General features: G+C 47.1%; 1 long non-coding RNA gene across 1 annotated transcript; it reads right to left on the bottom strand.

The window, feature by feature from the left end:
- Nucleotides 1–16,326: 16,326 nt before the first annotated feature.
- On the bottom strand, nucleotides 16,327–20,126 carry LOC136322890 (uncharacterized). Its single transcript, XR_010728873.1, has 3 exons — nucleotides 19,987–20,126; nucleotides 19,449–19,540; nucleotides 16,327–17,316 (listed from the first exon to the last, which is right to left on the bottom strand). It is a non-coding gene; the product is annotated as an uncharacterized lncRNA (long non-coding RNA).
- Between the last annotated feature and the right edge of the window lie 1,693 nt (nucleotides 20,127–21,819).

Below are 21,819 nucleotides of genomic sequence, written 5' to 3'. Positions count from 1 at the left end.
TATTTTGTTGGATTTTGTGTGGTTTATACCCAATGGAATGTGCTCATTGCTGAATTCCTTTATTTGGAAACATTCTCAGCCTGAGTGTACTGTGCCAGGAGCTCGAGAAGTACAGGTGTGTCACTACTCCAGGTAAGAACAAGGGGACCCTATCTATGAAGAGTCATGTCTGGGAAGCCTCTGGCCTCGTGCCTGGCGCATAGCAGCTGGGACCTGCGCTTCTTCTGACCCACATTCAGATGCACTATCACAGCTTCCCTCAGCTGAGCTTGCAGGCTGACGGGGGAGAGTCCAGAAAATAGCCACAAGTCAGAAATGGCGGTGCTCAGGATCATTGTTACTGTGTTGAGGGGAGAGGTCCTCAGAGGACCCAGGATGAAGAGCCATTGCTCAGAAATGGGGGGAAAAGACAGAAATAAATCTCTTCTCAAGGACTGAATGGCCAAATACATGTTTTCCTGTTTTCAGCGTTGAGGGCTGTGAAATGTATTTTGTATCATACCAGTATGTATGTGTTAATGCATATATGATATATAAGGGTTATGAAGTAATATTTACCCTTACAGCATGCAGTATACTTTGATGTTTTCTCTGCTATTGCACTTTTGATTCTTGGGCTGCTTAAATCTCCTTTTAGTGTGCTTATAATTGACTAAATTGATTTCATGACCCACTAATGATAGGGAACCACAGTTTGAAAACCACTGTTTTAGGTTATATAAGTTTTGAGTTTGGGGTTTTTGTTTTTGTTTGTCTATTTGCAGCTGAGTTGTGTCCAGATTTGTCATCTTGTATGCTACATTTCACCGTTGAGGTGCTTGCTGCAGAATGAGTGCGCTTGCAGTCTGTGGGGGACAGGACATTTAAATGTTGTCAGCTCCATGCAGTCAGCTGTACAGGAGGTTGGAGAAGCTAATAAACAGCTCTTCATCGCAGTTTATATACCAGACAGTAGAGTTCAGACATTTTAATAAAAGTGTATCTTTCATAAAATAAAATACCTATTAATTTTTTACATAGACAGGGCCTTAAAATCATAAAATTTTCATACAAATATTAGCTCTCTACACCTAAAATATAATAAAGTACTATTAAAGAGATTTTCATCAGTAATAGTCAAAACAGGAGCAGAAATACAGACATGAAGTTTAATTTACTTTCTAACAGTTGCCAGTGAAAGGTTTGTCATTATTCATGCAGAAACTGCGCCAAGCAGAGCACAGGGTCCAGTATGAAAAGAAGCCACTTAGAATGTCCCAAAAAAAGAAAGTGTAGTGCAGTGGAAGATTTGGTTCAACCATTGATGAATCTGGGAACAGACACTATGAAGGGTAGACAGTAAGAATCCTTCCTACCCACCCCACTGGTGTGCCACCAGGTTCTGCCAATTAAACAGATGGTCCCAGACAAATCCTGCAGCTTCTTCCAGCCCCAGTTCCCACTTTATTTTTGAGATGGACTGAATCAGGGGTGTTTGGGCATTTTTTTTAAAAACAATTGAATATTTTAATTGGAAGCTCAACTATTTAAAGCAGTTAAAATGGAGGTGTTTTGGTTCAAGTAGTAGCAACTACTTGAACTAGCTCCATAAAGCCCTAGTTTGCAAACCACAGGGATAAGGTCGTTACTAAAAAAACCTTCCAAATTCAAGTTTTTATGCATTTATTTGCCACAATCTGTCTTTTTCACTTTTATTTAAAGCAATAAAACAGTTTCTGGCTGCTAGCACTCAACATACAGGCATTAACACTGGAAACTGAGGCAAGATACTGAGAGACTACTGCACTTGAATTCCTCAGGGTTCCCTTAAAGTCCTGAAAACATTTTTTGAGTAAATTAACATCTGCAAGGGCTGTGGCTGCCCTTAGTGTTCAAGGCGAAGAAGGCTTAGTTTGCAAAGATGAGTAGGTGATAAACTTATCAGTCCACAGAAAATGGGAAAGCTAAGGGCAGTGTAGGAATGTTTTTAAAGTTCAATGTGTGCAGTTTTTAAATTCTGAAGTTATCCTTCCTGCATATGGAAATAGCCCTGTTTTAATGAAATGCTAGTAGGTCATAGTTTTTTAGTCTTTTTCACTGTCCTTGACATAAAAGTTGATAACCACATGTCAATTCCTAAAAGTTTATTTGACTTTACTAGTCTATAAAACCCCAAAGAACGGGATCACTGCCTGCCTCAATGTTCATGTTTTAACCTACAAGGGAGGGAATAGAGCTCATGGTCACTGTCATAAATACAGTTAACAACCCAGGTAGTCGTGAACCTGTAAGATCCTGTAAGATGCATCACTTTCCCAGAGCTCAGAGTGCAGAGTGCTTTTTAGGCTCCTCGCCTAATTCTCATTGAATCATCACTGATGTTGTCTTGTTCCCCAGGGCTTCTAGGCAGCCTTAAAGGGAAGGCTCCTAAGCTCAGAACACATCTTAGCACTGGTGACACTGGCCCCTCCTTCCTCGCCTTTTACTCTGTGGGATGGTGTCCGCCACCGGGAGCCAGGTTACTGCTCTGCCCTGCACGCGGGTGTTCAGGAGCGCTGCCCTTGGGTACTCTGTCTTGCTTACCGGCCCCGCCTGCCCCTCCAGTATGGGGGGGGGGGGGGGCGCAAATACCAGAGAACGTGCATAGATAGAAATTGCTTCCAATAAAGTAAACCTCATTTCAACATTCTTCTTTGAGTTTCCAAAAGGCAGCCACCGCTGCTGACGATCTGGACTGGAAACCCCCTCTGCGGTGCCACTAAACCTGGGCTGGAGATTCGCCATCCTCCCTCCCCAACCCTTTGACAGGAGAGACAGTCTGCTCCTCCCAAACTGGATCATTTTTCCCCTTTGGGGAAACGAGTAAGAAAGCTGATGAAACTACGATCCCGCTGTATTGATGGAAAACATAAAAGCAAACTCTAGGGGCTTGCACCTCGAGGGCGCTTATCTGCCAACAGCAGCAAGCCTCAGAAAGTCCCCAAGCCTTGTCCACGGCGAAAAGGGAGGCAAGGAAGGTGGGGCCTTTTGCGGGTTTTGCCTCCCCTCAAATTAGGGGTGCGTGGAGTGTATGATAATCCCAATTCTGGGCCTGGGGGACCACGCAGGAGTTTGCAGGGTGTGGCTGGGCAGGCAAGGGTGGGTGTGCTCGCATGCGCGATGAGCGGGCTGGGGAATCCCGGGCTGGGCGCGCGAGTTCCTCTGGTGGCACGTACCCTCGATGGCGGCGCGCAGCCCGCCGCGGACCCCCACTCCGGCCCTTCGGGGTCAGAACTGGGGCTGTGAAAGGCGAGCCTCTGCTTCGGCCGCGGCCTACGCTGGTTTGCTCGGCCCGGGAGGGTCCCCTCCTGGCCGCGGACGGTGTGGGCTCCGCGCGTGAACGTCGGCGGTCCCGGCGGTTTGGCGGGCGGCCCGCGGGGGAACTAGCCTCAACTTGATCCCGAGCGCGTCTACCCGGGGTCCCGGAAAGCAGGAGGGCGGTGCGGGGACGGGGCGGAATGGGAGCTCTGGGGACCGTACGGAAGGGAGGCAGGGAGGAAAAAAGGAAGCTCGGCGAGATGGACCTCCTGGCCTGTCCGAAGCGTGGTGACAGCCAGTGGCCCTGGCCGCCCCGTGGCACGCCCGACGGCCGCCGGGCTCCGGGTTCCTGGAGGACATCGGGCTCGATGCCTCACCACACCGCACCTAGATTAGGGCCAGCGGCGCCGGGAAGCAGGCCACCACGTGCGTGAAATACTCCCCGCAGTGTGCACTCCCCCCTGCTTCTGGGCCTGCTGCTTCTGCTGCACGGCTCCTGCCCACACCCCACAAGATACCTCTGCAGCTGCCTACCTTACCTTGCATCTTCCTCCCGCCATCAAAGCCGGCGCCCTCGGCCAAGTGCCGGGTCCGAACCTGTTATAGAGTCCTAGAGAGAATGTCTCCAAAACGTTTCCCAAATCCCACTGCCAAGGGCCCGAGTTCCCGCCCTTTTACCTCCCATCTGGATGCCTGCAGACTTCTCCCGGGATCCCTGGGCTTAAGCCTCCTCCCTCCCTAATTCATTTTCCACACTGCTTCCCCCAGAGCGTGTTAAGACACACAGGGACCTAGGCGGTTGTGGACTTCGTATTTCCTCTGGTGAACAGCTCAGGGAGTTTGGGCTCCAAGGGCATGGTTGCGTTTATTGAGGACTTACTATGTATCATTTGTTAAACACTTCAAGTGGATTTTCTCATTTCACTGCCCAACTAACTTTCTGGGCATTATTATCATCTGTTTTATAGAGGAAGAAACTAAGGCACAGGGGTTCCCCAGCTGGTGAACAGCAGAGGCAGCCCCCCAGCCCGGCTGCCCCTGAGTCTTTCTGCATGACAGCAGTGCCCTTCTGCTGAAATCCCTGACCTTCCCAACAAGCGTGGAATAATGACCCACAGCACCAGCTGTGTCTGGGGTCAGGTGGCAAAAACCATCTGTTATTAAGTGGACGGGTCAGGTAGATGTCAGGTCAGGTTGATCTGGAATCCTTCAGAGGCCCCATGGCTCCTCCACCTGCCTTGAATGGGTTAGTCGTCTGAGTTTCTGGGTGTGGACAAGCTAGAACAGTTTATGCGTTTGGCCCCTTCTAGTGCTCACCTGACAGCCTCCTCTACCCTCCTGCTGCTGGTCAGCATTCTGGAGACACCACAGGTGTCCTAACCCCAAGGCAGACTTGTGACAGTCTCCTCCCTTCCCCACAAACACAGGCTTCTTAGAGCCATTCATACATACACCCCACCCACCCCAACCCTCCACCAGCCTGGCCAAGCATCAGTCTCTGGCCACTTTCTCTGCATGTGAATGAGGCCCTGTCTGGCTGCCTTTGTCCTGAGAGGGGTGGGATTTATATTAATTAGTGGCTGGGAAATCAGGAGTCAGCAGTGGCCCCCTTCCAAGACCCACAAATCACACCACAAGAGCCCCTGGCCCCCACTTCCTGTGTAAGAATTAGGGTGATTCCTCCCCGCCTGCCCTACCATGACCTGGATAAAATAGGCAGAGACTTGGAGACAACAGTAAATAAGGACCACTTGACTAGTGTTTGCTCTAGTGAATCCATTTTTTATTTCTGTGAACTTACCTATTATGTAATACTTATGCTTTTTTTTTTTTTCTTCCTGTAATACATAGCCTACTAAAGGCACTCTGTAAAGCCAGTATCCGCGGCCACCATCACAGCCAGCTGGCCAACGCAGGTTCGCATTTGATTCGGGCAGACAGTAAGGAATCAACAGAGCCAAAAACTGATGGTCCATTTTCCTTTAATCCTAGCTTGCACCTGGCAAGCAAGAAAATACACACAGCAGGAAACACTTCCCTTTCCATTCAGGGATCCCAAAGCCCCTGACTCACCTGAGTTTTCCTAGAATCAAAGGCTTCCACCTTCCCAGTCTTATTCACCTCTGTTACCCATCTCCGTCTCCTGCACAAACTGGTTTTTCCTTCACAGTTCCACCATTTTGACTGACTCATCCACGTGGCTTCCCTGCCCTGCTACATACACCAAGGGCTCTTCCTCTCTACAAGAATGTGATCACTCTCCATAAAATGGCCTTGTAGTTCCTCCTTTTAAAACCTTTTGGCATAAAAACCCTCCCCAACACATATTAGCATAACCATGCCCCTTCCCAAGCAAGAAGGCAATCAGCCGCCCCACATGGGCAGTGGCCATCTTTAACAGGGTGAGCAAAATATATTTTATCTGCTGACACACTCTTACTTTTCTATATAATTTTAATTAATTTTTCTGTATCAATCCATAACATGGAATTCAAAGGGTACAGTGACTGCAAAGAGAAAGTATCAGCATCCGCCAGGCATGTGGAAGTGCCAGGTTAGATTCCCAGTCAGGCACACAGGAGAAGCAACCGTCTGCTTCTCCATCCTCTCCTCCCCCTTCTCTCCCTCTTCTCCCATAGCCATGGCTCGACTGGTTCGAGCACATCGGCCTGAGTGCTGAGGATAGCTCTGTGGAGCATCTGCCTCAGGCACTAAAAATAGTTCAGTTACAGGCATAGCCACAGATAGGCAGAGCATCAGCCTCAGACGGGGGTAGCCAGGTGGATGCTGATCTGGGTGTATACAGGAATCTGTCTCTATTTCTCCCCTCCTCTCAGAACAGAAAGAAAGAGAAAGAAAGAAAGAAAGAAAGAAAGAAAGAAAGAAAGAAAGAAAGAAAGAAAGAAAGAAGATGAAGGGAAGTCAGGGACATAGATTATTTAAAATCTGCCCTATCAGTCTGAGTGTATTCAGAAAAAAATTCATTTTGCTTTCCTAGGTAGGATGAGGTGGCCTATTGCATCACACAGCAAATCACTTCTGGACTGTTTTACTCCCTTACGTGGAGGCTGTGCTCCTGGCTGTCCTTGTACTTCTGTGCCAGCGCTTTCTTGGTCTCTTCGGTGGGCTCCCACTTCTCAGCCTGTCACTTATGTTTCCTAGGATGCTGCCTTCAACCTAAGGACAGTACTACATCACACATTCTCCATCTGCTTTCATGCTTTAATGAATCTGGATGTGTGTGATCACGGATCTTCAGCAGCCCCTTGACCCCTCTTTTGAATTTCAGACTCAGACTCTGTTACTTTGCTGTGACCATGCCCACTGGGATGACCTAGGGGCATGCTTGTGTCCAAAACAGAATTTTTTTTTTATTAATAATTTTATTTTTTTAATGGGGTGACATCAATAAATCAGGATACATATATTCAAAGATAACAAGTCCAGGTTATCTTGTCGTTCAATTATGTTGCATACCCACTACCCAAAATCAGATTGTCCTCTGTCACCTTCTATCTTGTTTTCTTTGTGCCCCTCCCCACCCCCTATCCCTCTCCCATTCCCCCCTCCCCCCCATAACCACCACACTCTTATCAATGTCTCTTAGTTTCACTATTATGTCCCACCTATGTATGGAATAATACAGTTCCTGTTTTTTTCTGATTTACTTATTTTGCTTCGTATCATGTTATCAAGATCCCACCATTTTGCTGTAAATGTTCCGATGTCATCATTTCTTATGGCTGAGTAGTATTCCATAGTATATATGTGCCACATCTTCTTTATCCAGTCATCTATTGATGGGCTTTTTGGTTGTTTCCATGTCCTGGCCACTGTGAACAATGCTGCAATGAACATGGGGCTGCATGTGTCTTTACGTATCAATGTTTCTGAGTTTTTGGGATATATACCCAGGAGAGGGATTGCTGGGTCATAAGGTAGTTCTATTTTCAGTTTTTTGAGGAACCACCATACTTTCTTCCATAATGGTTGTACTACTTTACATTCCCACCAACAGTGTATGAGGGTTCCTTTTTCTCCACAGCCTCTCCAACATTTGCTATTTCCTGACTTGCTAATAACAGCTAATCGAACAGGTGTGAGGTGGTATCTCATTGCCGTTTTGATTTGCATTTCTCTAATAGCTAAAGAAGATGAGCATCTTTTCATATATCTGTTGGCCATTTGTATTTCTTCCTGGGAGAAATGTCTATTCATATCCTCTTCCCATTTTTTTATTGGATTGTTTGTTTGTTTGTTGTTGAGTTTTATGAGTTCTTTGTATGTTTTGGATATTAGGCCCTTATCTGAGCTGTTGTTTGAAAAAATCATTTCCCATTTAGTTGGCTTTCTGTTTATTTTGTTATCAGTTTCTCTTGCTGAGCAAAAACTTCTTAGTCTGATGTAGTCCCATTCATTAATTTTTGCCTTCACTTCTCTTGCCATTGGAGTCAAATTCATAAAATGCTCTTTAAAACCCAGGTCCATGAGTTGAGTACCTGTGTCTTCTTCTATGTACTTAATTGTTTCAGGTCTTATATTTAGATCTTTGATCCATTTTGAGTTAATTTTTGTACAGGGGGAGAGACTGTAGTCCAGTTTCATTCTTTTGCATGTGGCTTTCCAGTTTTCCCAGCACCATTTATTGAAGAGGCTTTCTTTTCTCCATTGTGTGTTGTTGGCCCCTTTATCAAAAATTATTTGACTATATATATGTGGTTTTATTTCTGGACTTTCTATTCTGTTCCATTGGTCTGAGTGTCTATTTTTCTGCCAATACCATGCTGTTTTGATTGTCGTGGCCCTATAATAGAGTTTGAAGTCAGGTATTGTAATGCCCCCAGCTTCATTCTTTTTCTTTAGGATTGCTTTGGCTATTCGGGGTTTTTTATAGTTCCATATAAATCTGATGATTTTTTGCTCTATTTCTTTAAAAAATGTCATTGGAAGTTTGATGGGAATTGCATTAAATTTGTATATTGCTTTGGGTAATATTGCCATCTTGATTATATTTATTCTTCCTAGCCAAGAACAAGGTATATTCTTCCATCTCATTATATCTTTTTCAATTTCCCTTAACAATGGTTTATAGTTTTCATTATATAAGTCCTTTACATTCTTTGTTATGTTTATTCCTAAGTATTTTATTTTTTTTGTTGCAATCGTGAAGGGGATTATTCTTTTGAGTTCCTTCTCAGTTGTTTCATTGTTGGCATATAGAAAGGCTACTGACTTCTGTATGTTAATTTTGTATCCTGCAACCTTACTGTATTGGCTTATTGTTTCTAGTAGTCTTTTTGTGGATTCTTTGGGGTTTTTGATGTATAGGATCATATCATCTGCAAAAAGTGATACCTTTACTTCTTCTTTTCCGATATGGACGCCTTTTATTTCTTTGTCTTGTCTGATTGCTCTGGCTAGAACCTCTAGTACCACATTAAATAAGAGTGGAGAGAGTGGACAACCCTGTCTTGTTCCTGATTTAAGGGGGAAAGCCTTCAGTTTAGTGCCATTTAATATGATGTTAGCTGATGGTTTATCATATATGGCCTTTATCATGTTGAGATATTTTCCTTCTATACCCATTTTGTTGAGAGTCTTAAACATAAAATTGTGTTGTATTTTATCGAAAGCCTTTTCTGCGTCTATTGATAAGATCATGTGGTTTTTGTTCTTTGTTTTGTTGATATGGTGTATTACATTAACCGTTTTACGTATGTTGAACCATCCTTGAGATTCTGGGATGAATCCCACTTGATCATGATGTATTATTTTTTTAATATGTTGTTGTATTCGATTTGCTAGTATTTTGTTTAGTATTTTAGCTTCTGTATTCATTAGAGATATTGGTCTGTAGTTTTCTTTTTTTGTGCCATCCTTGCCTGGTTTTGGTATGAGGGTTATGTTGGCCTCATAAAATGTGTTTGGAAGTATTGCTTCTTCTTCAATTTTTTGGAAGACTTTGAGTAGAATAGGAACCAAGTCTTCTTTGAATGTTTGATAAAATTCGCTGGTATAGCCGTCAGGGCCTGGACTTTTATTTTTGGGGAAGTTTTTTAATGGTTTTTTCTATTTCTTCTCTACTGATAGGTCTGTTTAGGCTTTCTGCTTCTTCTTGACTCAGTCTAGGAAGGTTGTATTTTTCTAGGAATTTATCCATTTCTTCTAGGTTGTTGAATTTAGTGGCATAAAAAAACAGAATTTTTTTATCTTCAACTCTACACTCACACTTCTCCTGTATTTAACTTCTCTAAATCAATGATTTTACTGTCAGTAGTTGACCGTCCTTTTTATTAGATGATCCTATTTCTCTTCCTTCCTTTTTTCCTTCCTTCCTTCTTTTTTCCCTTCCATTCTTCTTTCTTTCCTCCTTCCCACTTCCTCTCCTAACACCTGTAGGATCCTGGCTGAGATTACAAATGGAGGCCCCAGCCCTGGCTGAATGGCTTAGTTGGTTACAGCATTGTTCATCCCAAAGCACAAAAGTTGCTGGTTTGATCCCTGGTCAAGGCACACACAGGAACAGATCAATGTTCCTGTCTCTCTTTCTCTAGCCATTCCTCTCTTGCTAAAATTAGTAAATAAATAATTTGTGTAAAATTTTTTTTAAATGGAGGCCTCAGCCTATAGCCTACCCCCCCTTCTCTCCCTACCCATGGCTCCATTGCTCACTGAGGGAAATCACTCTTAATGGTAGAGACAGCCCAGCTCTGTCCTCACAGCTCCACAAAACGCCTGCCCCTTGGCCACCTGGCCCAGGAGTACACGCGACAGTTACACACTCCAGGAAAGAGGCCTGCCCAAGCCTTGGAAACAGCAGAGTATTTTCATTGTTTCTCTTTTTCTCTTTCCTTAGGTAAAAGCTGGACTCTCTATTTTCCTTATTTTGTTTTCCTAACCACGTTAGTATGCAGACTAAAAACATCAAACCTTTGGGTAATCAGTGTATTGATCCTCCTCCGAACAATCCAAGGACCTTGAACACTTTAACTCTGAGCTTTCCCACACAACTTAAGTGCTCCTTTGACTATGTTCTATCTCTTTTTTAAAAAAAACCCACAAGGCATTGGTTTTATAGAGATAATTCTGTTTACATTTCTGCCTGTATTTTTACTTTCATTGTCGGTCAATCCTATTGCTTCTCAGACTGTCCATCTGGGACCTTCTTCCTACTAGCTGAAGTGCTTCCCAGAACTTCCTATACTTAGTGTTTGTTGGGGAATAAAACGCTCTAACTTTATCTTTTCCTGAATAGTACTGGTTTCAGCACTTTTTAAAAACTCATACACTAAAGAACTTTTAAACAGCTTTTGAATTATCTGGTGACGGTGGCAGAGAAAGGGAGATGTTGAAGACTGCAACAACTGCAAAGGTGAAGGCGGTGCTAATCTCCCCTGCTTTTCTTGGGGTTCTTACATGCAAGCCCTTGAAAAAGAAATATAGTTGTGCCCACAAAAGAGGAAACGATTCGTCGTTATTATTCTGATTTCCCTTTACATGGTGCTCACCTCTTTCTGAGGGACCAGAGGATACTTGCAAGACATGCTGTTCTCTAATGGCCGAAAGCATGTGGTCCATCCAAGCCTCCTCACAGGGACTGTTCATGTTCTTGGGCTCTATCTCCTCACTGTCCACTATTAAGTCACCCTAGCCTGGCTTCCAGCCTCATAACTCTACCTAAACATCCCGCACTGAAGTCATCAATGCCACCGTATCAATTCAGGTCCTCCCGGAAGGTGACCAAGAGGCAGAGTTGGAAGTACAAGAGGTTCATCTGGGGGGCGCCTTTGGTGGATACAGTGCAAGGAGAAGGCACCCTGTGACCGAGCTGCAGGTCTAACAGCTGTGAAGGAGAGGCAGGAAAGGGATGGGGCAGCATTTGCGCTGGGCTAAGGGCAGCTCTGAGGACGCCTGGGCATCCTGTGTGGATCTGTGACACAGTGTGCCCCTGTCGTCAGAAAAGCAGACCCTTGTGTGAGCACTGCTCCACCGCGGGCCGAGGGCCTCCCTGGGGGAACACGGCCCTGCTCACATGCTGGGCAGACCCTGGCTCCCACAGCCAGAGGCTGTCTGTAATACACTCCCTGGGGCAAGTTTTTTTCAAAAGGGAGATCTGAGTGGTGTGCCTCCTCACCTCCACGGCCACCAAAACAGTAAGTTCAGTGAATGTCTTCCAGCCCTATCTTCACCCGCCCTCTCTGAAACTCCAAGATTGGACTTGTTCCTTTTTCATTTTTATTTTTTAATCAAGTGAGAGGCAGGGAGGCGGAGAGACAGAATCCCACATGCCCCCCCACACACACACATACACACACACTAGGATTCACCTGGCAACCCCATCTGAGGCTGATGCTCTGCCCATCTGGGGCTGCTGCTCCGTTCCTCTTCAACCAAGCTATTTTAGTGCCTGAGAGAGGCCATGGAGCCATTCTCAGCACCTGGGGCCAACTTGCTCATTCCAGCCATGGCTATGGGAGGGGCAGAGTGGGGTAGGGGGAGGGGTGAAGAAGCAGATGGTCATTTCTCCTGTGTGCCCTGACGCAGAATCGAACCTGGGACTTCCACACAATGGATGCAGTTTTTCAAAGCACCTACTGTATTTCAGGCACTGTCTTAGATGCCAGCCATAGAGCAATGAGCATGCAAGCAAGGTCCCTGCTCTCACAGAGCTTACATCTCGTGGGACAAAGATACTAAACCAACAAAGAAAGAAATATTGCCAGGTAGACCTACGGTAACTGATGTTAACAAAATACACCAGCATAGGCCCTGGCCGGTTGGCTCAGCGGTAGAGCGTTGGCCTGGCATGCAGCAGTCCCGGGTTTGATTCCCGGCCAGGGCACACAGGAGAAGCGCCCATCTGCTTCTCCACCCCTCCCCCTCTCCTTCCTCTCTGTCTCTCTCTTCCCCTCCCGCAGCTAAGGCTCCATTGGAGCAAAGATGGCCTGGGCACTGAGGATGGCTCCATGGCCTCTGCCTCAGGTACTAGAATGGCTCTGGTTGCAACAGAGCAGCGCCCTAGATGGGCAGAGCATCACCCCCTGGTGGGCAGGCTGGGTGGATCCTGGTTGGGCCCGTTTCCAGCTTCGGAAAAATGAAAAAAAAAATACACCAACATGGGTCATTTTATCTTGTTTTACCTGTTTTTTCAGGGGGTACTGTATTTCTTTCTTGGTTGGTCCCTTTTTAAGAAGACTAATCAAGGGAAGGTCTCCCTGAGGACATGACACCTGAGCCAAAGCCTGTACGTTGAGGTCTGTGCTGGGTGCCTGGAGGCACCCGAACTACAGAAGTGATGTACTGTACCTCCTGCCCATGCTCAGCCAGAACACTCCCTCCTCTGCCTTCTTCAGCAAGCACAAGAGGGCTCGAATCCAAGAGAAAATAAGTTTCCAGCATCAGCAAGGTCTACGGCCTGCTCCAATCAAATTGACTTCCAAATGCTATAAAGTGGGGGCGCCCAGCACTGGGACCCAGGGGATGTGCTGACTACACGCCAGAACCCTCCAGGGCAGCAACCAGCTTGAATATATGTTTACATAACTATTTGCAAATAAAAGTTAAGTGTACAGATCCCTGAGCACTTTTCACTCCCCATCCCTGGGGACCCCCTGCCTAGCTCAGCTCGGAGGTAACACAAGCCTTCCCTGGTCGCTGCGAACCTGACCCCTACCCTCACCCCACAGCTCTGCCCCAGGCCCAGTCAGGCTGGCTGTCCTCTGCCCACAGGAACAGCATACAGACATTCCCACCTTTCTGAAAAAAATTAGCTCCAACTTACTTTGGATGATATTGGCATCAAATAAGGGTAGAAAAATTAAATCACAGGCCCGCTCCTCCTTAGTGACACGCCATTGAGCAGGCTCGGGCCCTCTGGAGACCTGCCGCTGAGCAGCAGGGTGCCGGGCACAGGGAGGGTGGTGGCGGCTTCCACCCCCTTCCTCACAGCCCCCAGGCCAGGCCTGCGTGTCCTGCACTAGGAACTCCCCACGCACACCCTGAGGCCAGTGCCCCACAATCCTCCCTTCATCAAAGAAAGAGGGGGGACCCTGCTGAAAGGTCTCTCCCATGTCTTCCACCAGAACCTCAGGAAACAGCCCCATTTCACTCGGGGCAACAGGAAGTGGGCCAAGCAAGACCTGCTTGGCTAAAGTGGAAGCTACATTTAGCACCTCACTCAGCCTCCTTTTTTAAAAAAAACTTTTTTAAAAAATTTATTGATTGATTTTAAAGAGAGGAAAGAAGAAAGCGAGAGACAGACAGAAACCAAACTATCAAGCACAGGTCTCCCAGCCTCCTCTCTCCTCACAGGGTTTGTGTCAGCGACAGCTTCTTGAGAGAACCATTTCCTGTGAATGTCGCCATAACTGGCTTGTTTATCTTTGCCTCAGAGTCCAAGTTTGTCTCTCACCGTATATAGCACCCTGGCGAGTTTGTTTGGGTATTTATACAAATGCAGCCCATCAGCTTTGATAGTTATCCTATGGGAGTCTTTATCTGTCAGTAAAGTCATGCTCCAGAGCTATGAAAACCCCAAAGTAAAGACCGCTCCTACATTCCTACCTTGGAGCAACTTAACATCAGCAGAGATCTCACCGAGCGCAGGGGCTGGCACAGCCACAGAGAGTTTTGTGTGGCCGAGATACGAGGCTGGCCAACTCCAACATGCCATTGTCCTGCACGGTCCCTACCAGGCATTTGAGGGCCTGTGAGGCCGTGCTGTTCTCTTGTATGGAGGAAGAACCTCACATTCTCAAGATTCCCAGCTGGCTTGAGAATGTCAACGAGGAATCTTTCTATTTATCATGCATTTCATATTTTCCCATTTAAGCAGGAAGTCGGCCTCCTGTTTAATCTAAGAACCAGGCCTCAAGGGTTGCAGGTTGGCAATTCAGTAACTTGTATGCATAAGCACTTGTTTGAATAAACCAAAGCTTCATGGAAAGTGCCTAAATCCTATGAAAAGGTAATTTATTTGCCAATCCACAAAATTGTAATATTCATTTTGTTTGTGTAAACCCACCAGTCATCAGTCATTAATATATGAACCACAAGGAACTGTTTCAAGTAGGATTTCGTCCCAGACATAGTTTCCAGTTTGAATCTGACATATTATACCTGGGAGGATTGCAGGAAACCATAAATAATTCCTAATTCCTATGTTGGGTCTATGAATAAAGATTTTTTGCCGTTTTTATACACACACGTGTGCACACATGTGCACACACACAGATACAACAGGAGGCTGAGAACTATTATCCAGGAAGGAGGGTCAGCCTTAGGATAACATTGCCCCTACTTGTGGCTATCATGAAATAAAATAAGCGATGCCCCTTTCTGTCTTTAGTTACAATGTGGGCCAATTATAAAAACTTATTTGGTGGTGTGGGCACACAGTTTGAATCCAGGGGCCCAGAACAGGATCTCGAACAGGATACACGAGGGTTTGCCCTGCAAGATGGAGCAGAGAGATCAAGGCCACGGAGAGACCAGCCTTGGGGAGCAGCCAACCTGCACAGGGTGGTGATGCCAAGCTCCGCTGGGCCTGCTCTCTGCTTGGTGGGAAGCACATTAGAAACCAGGCCCAAAGCCTCTATCCTCCTGCGCTGAGAGCTCATTGAGTTTGCACAGGTTGGGGACAGAGGTGGGCATCCTGGCTGTGGGTCCTCAGAGGGTTTATGCCCTTGGGCCCTGTTATGTAACAGAACCCAGCTGTCTGGCTCTCATCCCCCTTGGCTTGGAAGGACCTCTGGATTGCTCTGATTTGCTAATGAATCTGGAGAAGGAAAACATTCATGCAAGTGGCAGGAACACCTTCCAGGAATCATTTGAGGAGTAGACCATTTGCCGAAAACTTACTTTTAAAGTTTGCCTCTAAGAGAAGGAGGCTCATGTTCCCCTGGCTAATCACCCAGTGTGGAAAAAACGAAACATAGACCCTCAGACGAGGCGCCCTGGAAAAGGTGGCCTGTCACAGACAAGCAAGAATGAGGTGGATGTGACACAAGAAAAGGCATTGCAAGCCAAGCCAGTGCCCTGGAGAGGGATGCAGAGGACCATCCACTGGGTGAGGTACAGTGGTGCGGAACAGAGGCCCCAGCAGGAGCCCGGGGGACCCAGTGTCCCCAGCGGAGGACTTGGAGTTTTTCTGGAAGCAAGCAAAGAACAACTGAAAAACTGCACAGGACAGGCACAAAGTCAGGCTTGCTGTTTGGAAAGATCACAGTGGCCAGCAGGTGCAAAGTGGGCCGGGAGGGCAGGAGTGCAGGAGGAGCACGCTGAGGAGTGCAGGGAGCCCGCAGTGCTCTGGGGGCACCTGTGCTGTGCAGCAAGGGACTTGCTTTGCTTTGTGTCTGGTCCTTCCTGGACAGATAGAATGGATTACTAGAAAAAAATAAAATTGAAAAAGACATATAAACTACAAGACCTAATTCTTTAATCAAAATTTTTAATTCAGGTAAAATACACATAACATAAAATGAACCGTCCCAGCCATTTTTCAGTGTACAGTCAGCAGGGTTAAGTACATTCACTCTGTGGTACAACCAATCTCCAGAACTCTTTCATCTCGCACGCTGAGCCTACCTACGCATCATGAACCAGCAGCTCCCACTTCCTCTTCCTGCCAGCTCCTGCCCCATGCTACTTCCTGTCTCTGTGAATTTGACTATTCTAGGTACTTCATAAAAGTGGAATCATATAGTATTTGCCCCTTTGTGACTGGCTCGTTTCGCTTAGTTTCCTGTCCTCAGGATTAATCCATGTTGTAGTATGTGTAGGAATGTTCATTCTTTGTTTATCGTTAGATCCGTCCATGGGCACTTGGGGTGCTCCCATCTTTTGCTATGAGGAACAACAGTGCTATGAATGTGGATATACAAATATATTTCCAAATCTTTTTTTTTTTCAATTCTTTTGGGTATATACCCAAAAGTAAAATTGGTATATTGTATATTAATTTATTTTTTAGAGAGAGGGAGTGAGAAAGAAAGAGAGAGAGAGAGAAACATCAACTGGTTGTTCCATTAGTTCATGCACTCATTGGCTGATTCCTGTACATGCCCTGACTGGAAATCCAACCCACAACCTTGGTGTATTGTGACAATGCTCTAACCAACTGAGCTACCTGGCCAGGGCCTAGTAATTTTATTGTTAATTTTTTGAGGAACCACAGTACTGTTCCACAGTGGTTAACCCATTTTGTATTCCCATCAATAGTGTATAAAGATTCCAATGTCTCCACATTTTCAACCATACTTACTGTTTTCTGGTCTTTTAATAGTAACTATTCTAATGGAGGTGAAACCCCAATTTTATATTATTAGGTTCAACAGGTATAAAATAATCCTGTAAGATTGCTGTATCAGTTTTAAATGCTTTTAAATGCTTACTCTCACTTCACTTATGTCATTGCAGACCAGTATCAAATATTTCCTAACCTGGTCCCAGCCTGTGGACCAGACTTAGAGTAGCATTGCCTGGGTAATGTCTGTCCCTGGAGGTGAAGGGGACCAGGTAGTGAGGGCCAACCTTCACTGAGCTCCCACTCTCTGGCACAACATGTATTTATCATTTACTCAGCACAACACTGCTATGAAGTAGATGCTGTTAATTATGCCCAGTTTATACAAGAGAAAACAGAGGCAGGGCAGTGGCCTTGCCCAGTGTCCACAGGCCAAGAGGTGGCAGAGGCAGGGGTGAACCCCTGGAGTATGGTCTCAGCCATTCTTGTTGTTGTTTTCTTTTCCAAGACTACTTAACTGATTAGTTATATGGGGAGAAAGAGGGAAGTCTTCCCAGGTTCCAGCTTAAGAGACTGAGTAGACAGGGATGCCAAGTTTGGAAGGAAATGTGATCAGTCTCCTCTGGGGCATGTTGAGGTTAGGGTTCGTGTGTGACAGCCAGGAGGGAGCAGTGCAGAGAGCAGCTTGATTATAGACTCTGAGCTCCAGCAAGGACTGGACTCCAAGTGCAGCTGGGGAATGCCAGGGCAAAGATGACACGGGCTTAGCGTGACCCCTCAAAGAGACCAAGAGCATCCTAAAAAGAAGAGCCAGAGAGGAGTGAGGGACCGGAGGAGAATGGGGTAGGGAGGTCTATCTAGAAGTAAAGGAGGGGTCACCAGAGAGTTAGGGTTATGCAGAGGCCCCTAAGACAGGAGAGTCCAGTGCCTGTGTGGTTGTTGGTGTGGTGGCCCCTGACAGTGTCATGGAGGCCTTGGAGGTGGAGGTTGCTGTAGGTTGAGAGGTGGGTGGTGGTAGGAAGGGTGAAAAAAGCGACCAAGAGCGCAGACCACGCTTTCTAGAAGTTCAACGGGGAAGTGGAGGAGATACAGGACAGTCTTTGAAGGGCAATAGACATGTCTGCTGGGGGTGGGGGGACAGAGAGATTGGGCCAAGAATGGATTGTAATTTTGTTTTGTCTTAAAAAAAAATGGGCTGGGCCCTGGCCAGTTGGCTCAGTGGTGGAGCGTCAGCCTGGCGTGCAGGAGTCCCAGGTACGATTCCCGGCCAGGGCACACAGGAGAAGCGCCCATCCGCTTCTCCACCCCTCCCCCTCTCCTTCCTCTCTGTCTCTCTCTTCCCCTCCTGCAGCCAAGGCTCCATTGGAGCAAAGTTGGCCCGGGCGCTGAGGATGGCTCTGTGGCTTCTGCCTCAGGTGCTAGAATGGCTCTGGTCGCAACAGAGCAACGCCCCAGATGGGCAGAGCATCACCCCCTGGTGGGCATGCCGGGTGGATCCCAGTCGGGCGCATGTGGGAGTCTGTCTGACTGCCTCCCCGTTTCCAACTTCAGAAAAAAATACAAAAAAAAAAAAAAAAAGAATGGTTATTCTTGAATAAAAGAAGAGAAACCCCCTAAGATGTGAGGGACAGTCGTTTGCGATACAGACTCATTTGTGAAAGAGGAGAGGAAGCAGGTGTCATCAGTGGAGTCAGAAGCAAACTGCCCCCTGAGAGGGAGAGAAAGGCAGGGAGGCAGGGGTCTGAGGAGAGAGATGGATGTTGGATGTGCCACCACGATACAGTAGTAAGAGTCACCGGGGGTCTTGGAGAGGGCACACTAGGAGCAGAAAGAGCCCGGCTCAGCTGGAGACAGCACGTCAGCATGGCCCCCATGTGGGATGGGTTTCCAGCTAGGCTCAGCTGCACCAATATGGAAGCGGAGAAGGTGAATGACAAGATTCACCAGGGCTAAAGCTTCACAGGTTGTCTCTGGCTGCAGCCCAGGGGGCAGGATAGAAGAGTGATTGCTGTCATGGGAGGGGAAGGATGAAGGCCACTGTCAAGCTTTTAAAATACGTCCAGAGGTCACTTGACACTTCTCTCTTCAAACAGTGGTCTAATTTCCCTACTTTTGAGTGTGGGCTAGACTCAGTGACTCACATCTAAGGGATAGAATGTAGCAAAAGTGTCAGCAGGTGACTTCAGATTCTAGGCCACAAAAGACCTTGAGGCTTCCTCTTGGATCACATGTTCTGTTCTGGCGGAAGTGAGCTGCCATGTGACAAGATGCTCAAGAATACCTGTGGAGGGGCCCTTGTTGCAAGGAACTGAAGCCTCCTGTCAACAGCCACTGCGAGCCATCTGGGAAGCAGATCTTCTGCCCCCAGTCAGGCTTTCATGTGACCGCAGCCCTGGCCGACATCTTCACAGCAACCTCATGAGAGACCCTGACCCACAGCCACCAGCTAAGCCGCAGAATCCGTATGAGATAATAGCGTTTGTTGTTTTAAGCTGTTGAACCTCATGGTCACTTGTTATTAGCAGCAGATAACTGTATACTACCGAAGGGCGAGGGTGGGGAAGGACTGTGGCACTGACCCAGAGTCAAGGTTGGCCAGTGGGGCCTGGCAGAGGTCCAAGGGGCAGGAGGGTGGAGGGAATGGAGGCGCGAGAGAAGGAGAGTGAAGCAGGACCAGAGGTGCCGCACGGATGAGAGGGAAATGGAAAAGTCCAGACCCGGAGTTCTCCGAAATCAGGGTGCGCACGAGTGACAGTGAGGGTGAGTGGGCCAGACAGACAGACAGGGGTTGGAGTGCGACTTCCTGTTTGCAGGGACCATGTTTGGGTGGACGAGGTAAAGCGAAAGTGAGGGTCAGTGGTGTTCAGACTTGCTGACAGTGAAGCCAGAGAGGACAGATGTGCGGCTTAGGTTGGGGAGAAAAACCTACCTTCATAGGTCAAAGGCCTCATCATACATGGGGGAGTGGTTCAGGCCAGTAGATGACGGGGTAAAGGTGACTTTTCTGGGTGGCATAACAGCCTGTAAACAGCCAAGAAGAGTGCTCAGAACGCCACTGCCCCGGAAGGCTGCAAGAAGGGGACAGCCGGGGACCCGGAGGGCAGGCCACAGGCGGGCCAGCACACGGAGTTACTCCCAGTGCCGAACCCTCCCGTCTGCAGAGTACCAGGGACACTGACTCCCCACGCAGTCAGACACAAGGGGGAAGACCCTTGAGAGAGACATGAGTTCCAGAGAAAGCAAGGCTCCCAGCCCAGTTGTCCTGCCCGTTCTGGTGTCACCTGTGCTGTGTGCCAGAGCAAGGGGACTCCAGACATCTGTGGCAGGAGCCTCGTCGCCCTCTTGTCCTGTCCCCCACACCCCCCTACACATACAAATACAGTGTTTCTTTTCCCTGGGGTAGCTCCCCTGTGACCTCCCCGCTGCTCCCCTTTCTTTTCCTGTCACCGCCCGCTTCCAGGGCTCACCAGGTTCCGCTGAGGGCCTTAGCTCCTGAGTCACAGGCCGGACCCAGAGGCACGCTCTCCGGAGGAGCTGGTCTGCTCGCTGCTCCCTTCATTTGCGTACAGGAGTTCTCCTGGGGCCTGCCGACTCCCAGGCAAGTCTGGACCCTGCCAGAGGACAATGGTCATCACCCAGCTTGGCCTACACTAGAACTCTGTACCTTTACCCTGAAATCCTACTATCTGCTTCTATACTGTGCATCTCACAAGATTCCCAAGCCTGGATTTCTCCACCAGGACAAATGCCTTCAACGGGCCGGGGCAAGGGCAAACCTTCAGGTGGTCCCTTGGCCCCTTCCTGAATGCACAGTCCACAGCCACACCGTCCTGTGAAGTGACATGAGTGACAAGCATTTGCAGAGAAATGAACTTCGCAACATAACAAAGCCAGAAGTACCTTTTGTAAAAACCGTTAGCAGTCCAACGACAGGCTCTCAGTGCCCTTGAACGTCATCCCTCCCCCTCCGCATTCGCAGTTGTTTTATGTTGAAACATGTCAACTCAGAGCTGGATAACAAATGAATTCCAGCTTGAGTCTTGGCAGGGTTTGTTTTGCTTGAGGGAAGTTGTTTATGCTAACGGGTGCCCCCCCCCATAGTTCTATTTATATTATACAGAGTCTTGTCCATCATCTGGGTGCTGCTGTAAACAAGATAATCTCTGTCTCTCAGGAATGGGCCCAATGCCAATAACTTTAAATAAACACAAGCACCAGTTTTGTATTTACATTGTCTGAGGTAACCGCTGGCGAGAATTTTGAATGGCGCCACCGGCCCCTCCCCAGCTAAGGTGGTATCGGCTTTCGGGACTAACCTTGTGTGTGGAGCCCTCATTCGGAGAACAGGTCTCATACTTAGCAGATGAGCGCTATACCTAGGCCTGCGTTCTTTTGTGTGGTTTTGGCTTTTTAAAATTCCATCGTGTTAGCACTGCCTCTTTCTGTGTTGGATGGAGTAGGACAGGACTGGCAGGAAGACCTTAGACATGTACATTGAAACCATGAACTCAAGCTACTGATACTGTCAATGGTAAGGCTCTGGGTATGCACAGGCTCTGATGATTGTGTAATTAACAGGGCTGGGATTTTGCACTGTGGGAGACATTGGTGTGTGGCATTGCATTCCGTGCAGATCATAACTAGAATTTTGCAGAAGTCTGAGTGTCTGTGGTTAATTCTGAAGTAACCACAGAAACATACAACTCTTTAAATAGTGATAAATTACCTCTGTGGAGGAGTGAAGAGAAACGTAATTTTCTTGCTAAGCTTCCCTACAAAGAAAGTAAGAACTATGCAGGGTGTGTGGTTCACACTCCCAGGCCTCTTCAGGAATAAACTGAAAATGTCTTTTGCAGGAATAACTATTTGGTTAATATTCCCAACTGCAAATGCAGGGCATAAGAAATCAGTTTCTAAGAGCTAAACAGGCTTCCTGTGGAGTATCATTCTGCAGGAAGATGGTGTGTGGCGGGGGTGGGGGGGGGGGATCTGAGTCCTCCACATAGGAAAACATGAGTTCTTTATGGTTCCCAGTTGGACTTCAAGTTTAAAAATCTCTCATGTCTCATTTATAAACCCTCAAATAAATATGAACAAAATCAAAGAGTCAAAACAATGCAGTTCATAACTGTGCACAGACATGCCTCGTGCGACTGCCATTCACTTTATTGTGTGCCATCGCCATTGAAGATTTCTGGCCACCTTGCATCAAAGTAAGTCTATCCATGCTCTTTTCCCTACAGCATTTGCTCACTTTGTGTTTCTGTGTCACATTTTGGTAATTCTCACACTATTTCAAA

This window comes from Saccopteryx bilineata, chromosome 2, assembly GCF_036850765.1.
Source record: "Saccopteryx bilineata isolate mSacBil1 chromosome 2, mSacBil1_pri_phased_curated, whole genome shotgun sequence".
In the NCBI taxonomy this organism is placed as follows: Eukaryota; Metazoa; Chordata; class Mammalia; order Chiroptera; family Emballonuridae; genus Saccopteryx; species Saccopteryx bilineata.
The sequence above is the reverse complement of the archived record's forward strand: the minus strand, read 5'-3'. Positions and strand labels throughout refer to the sequence as shown.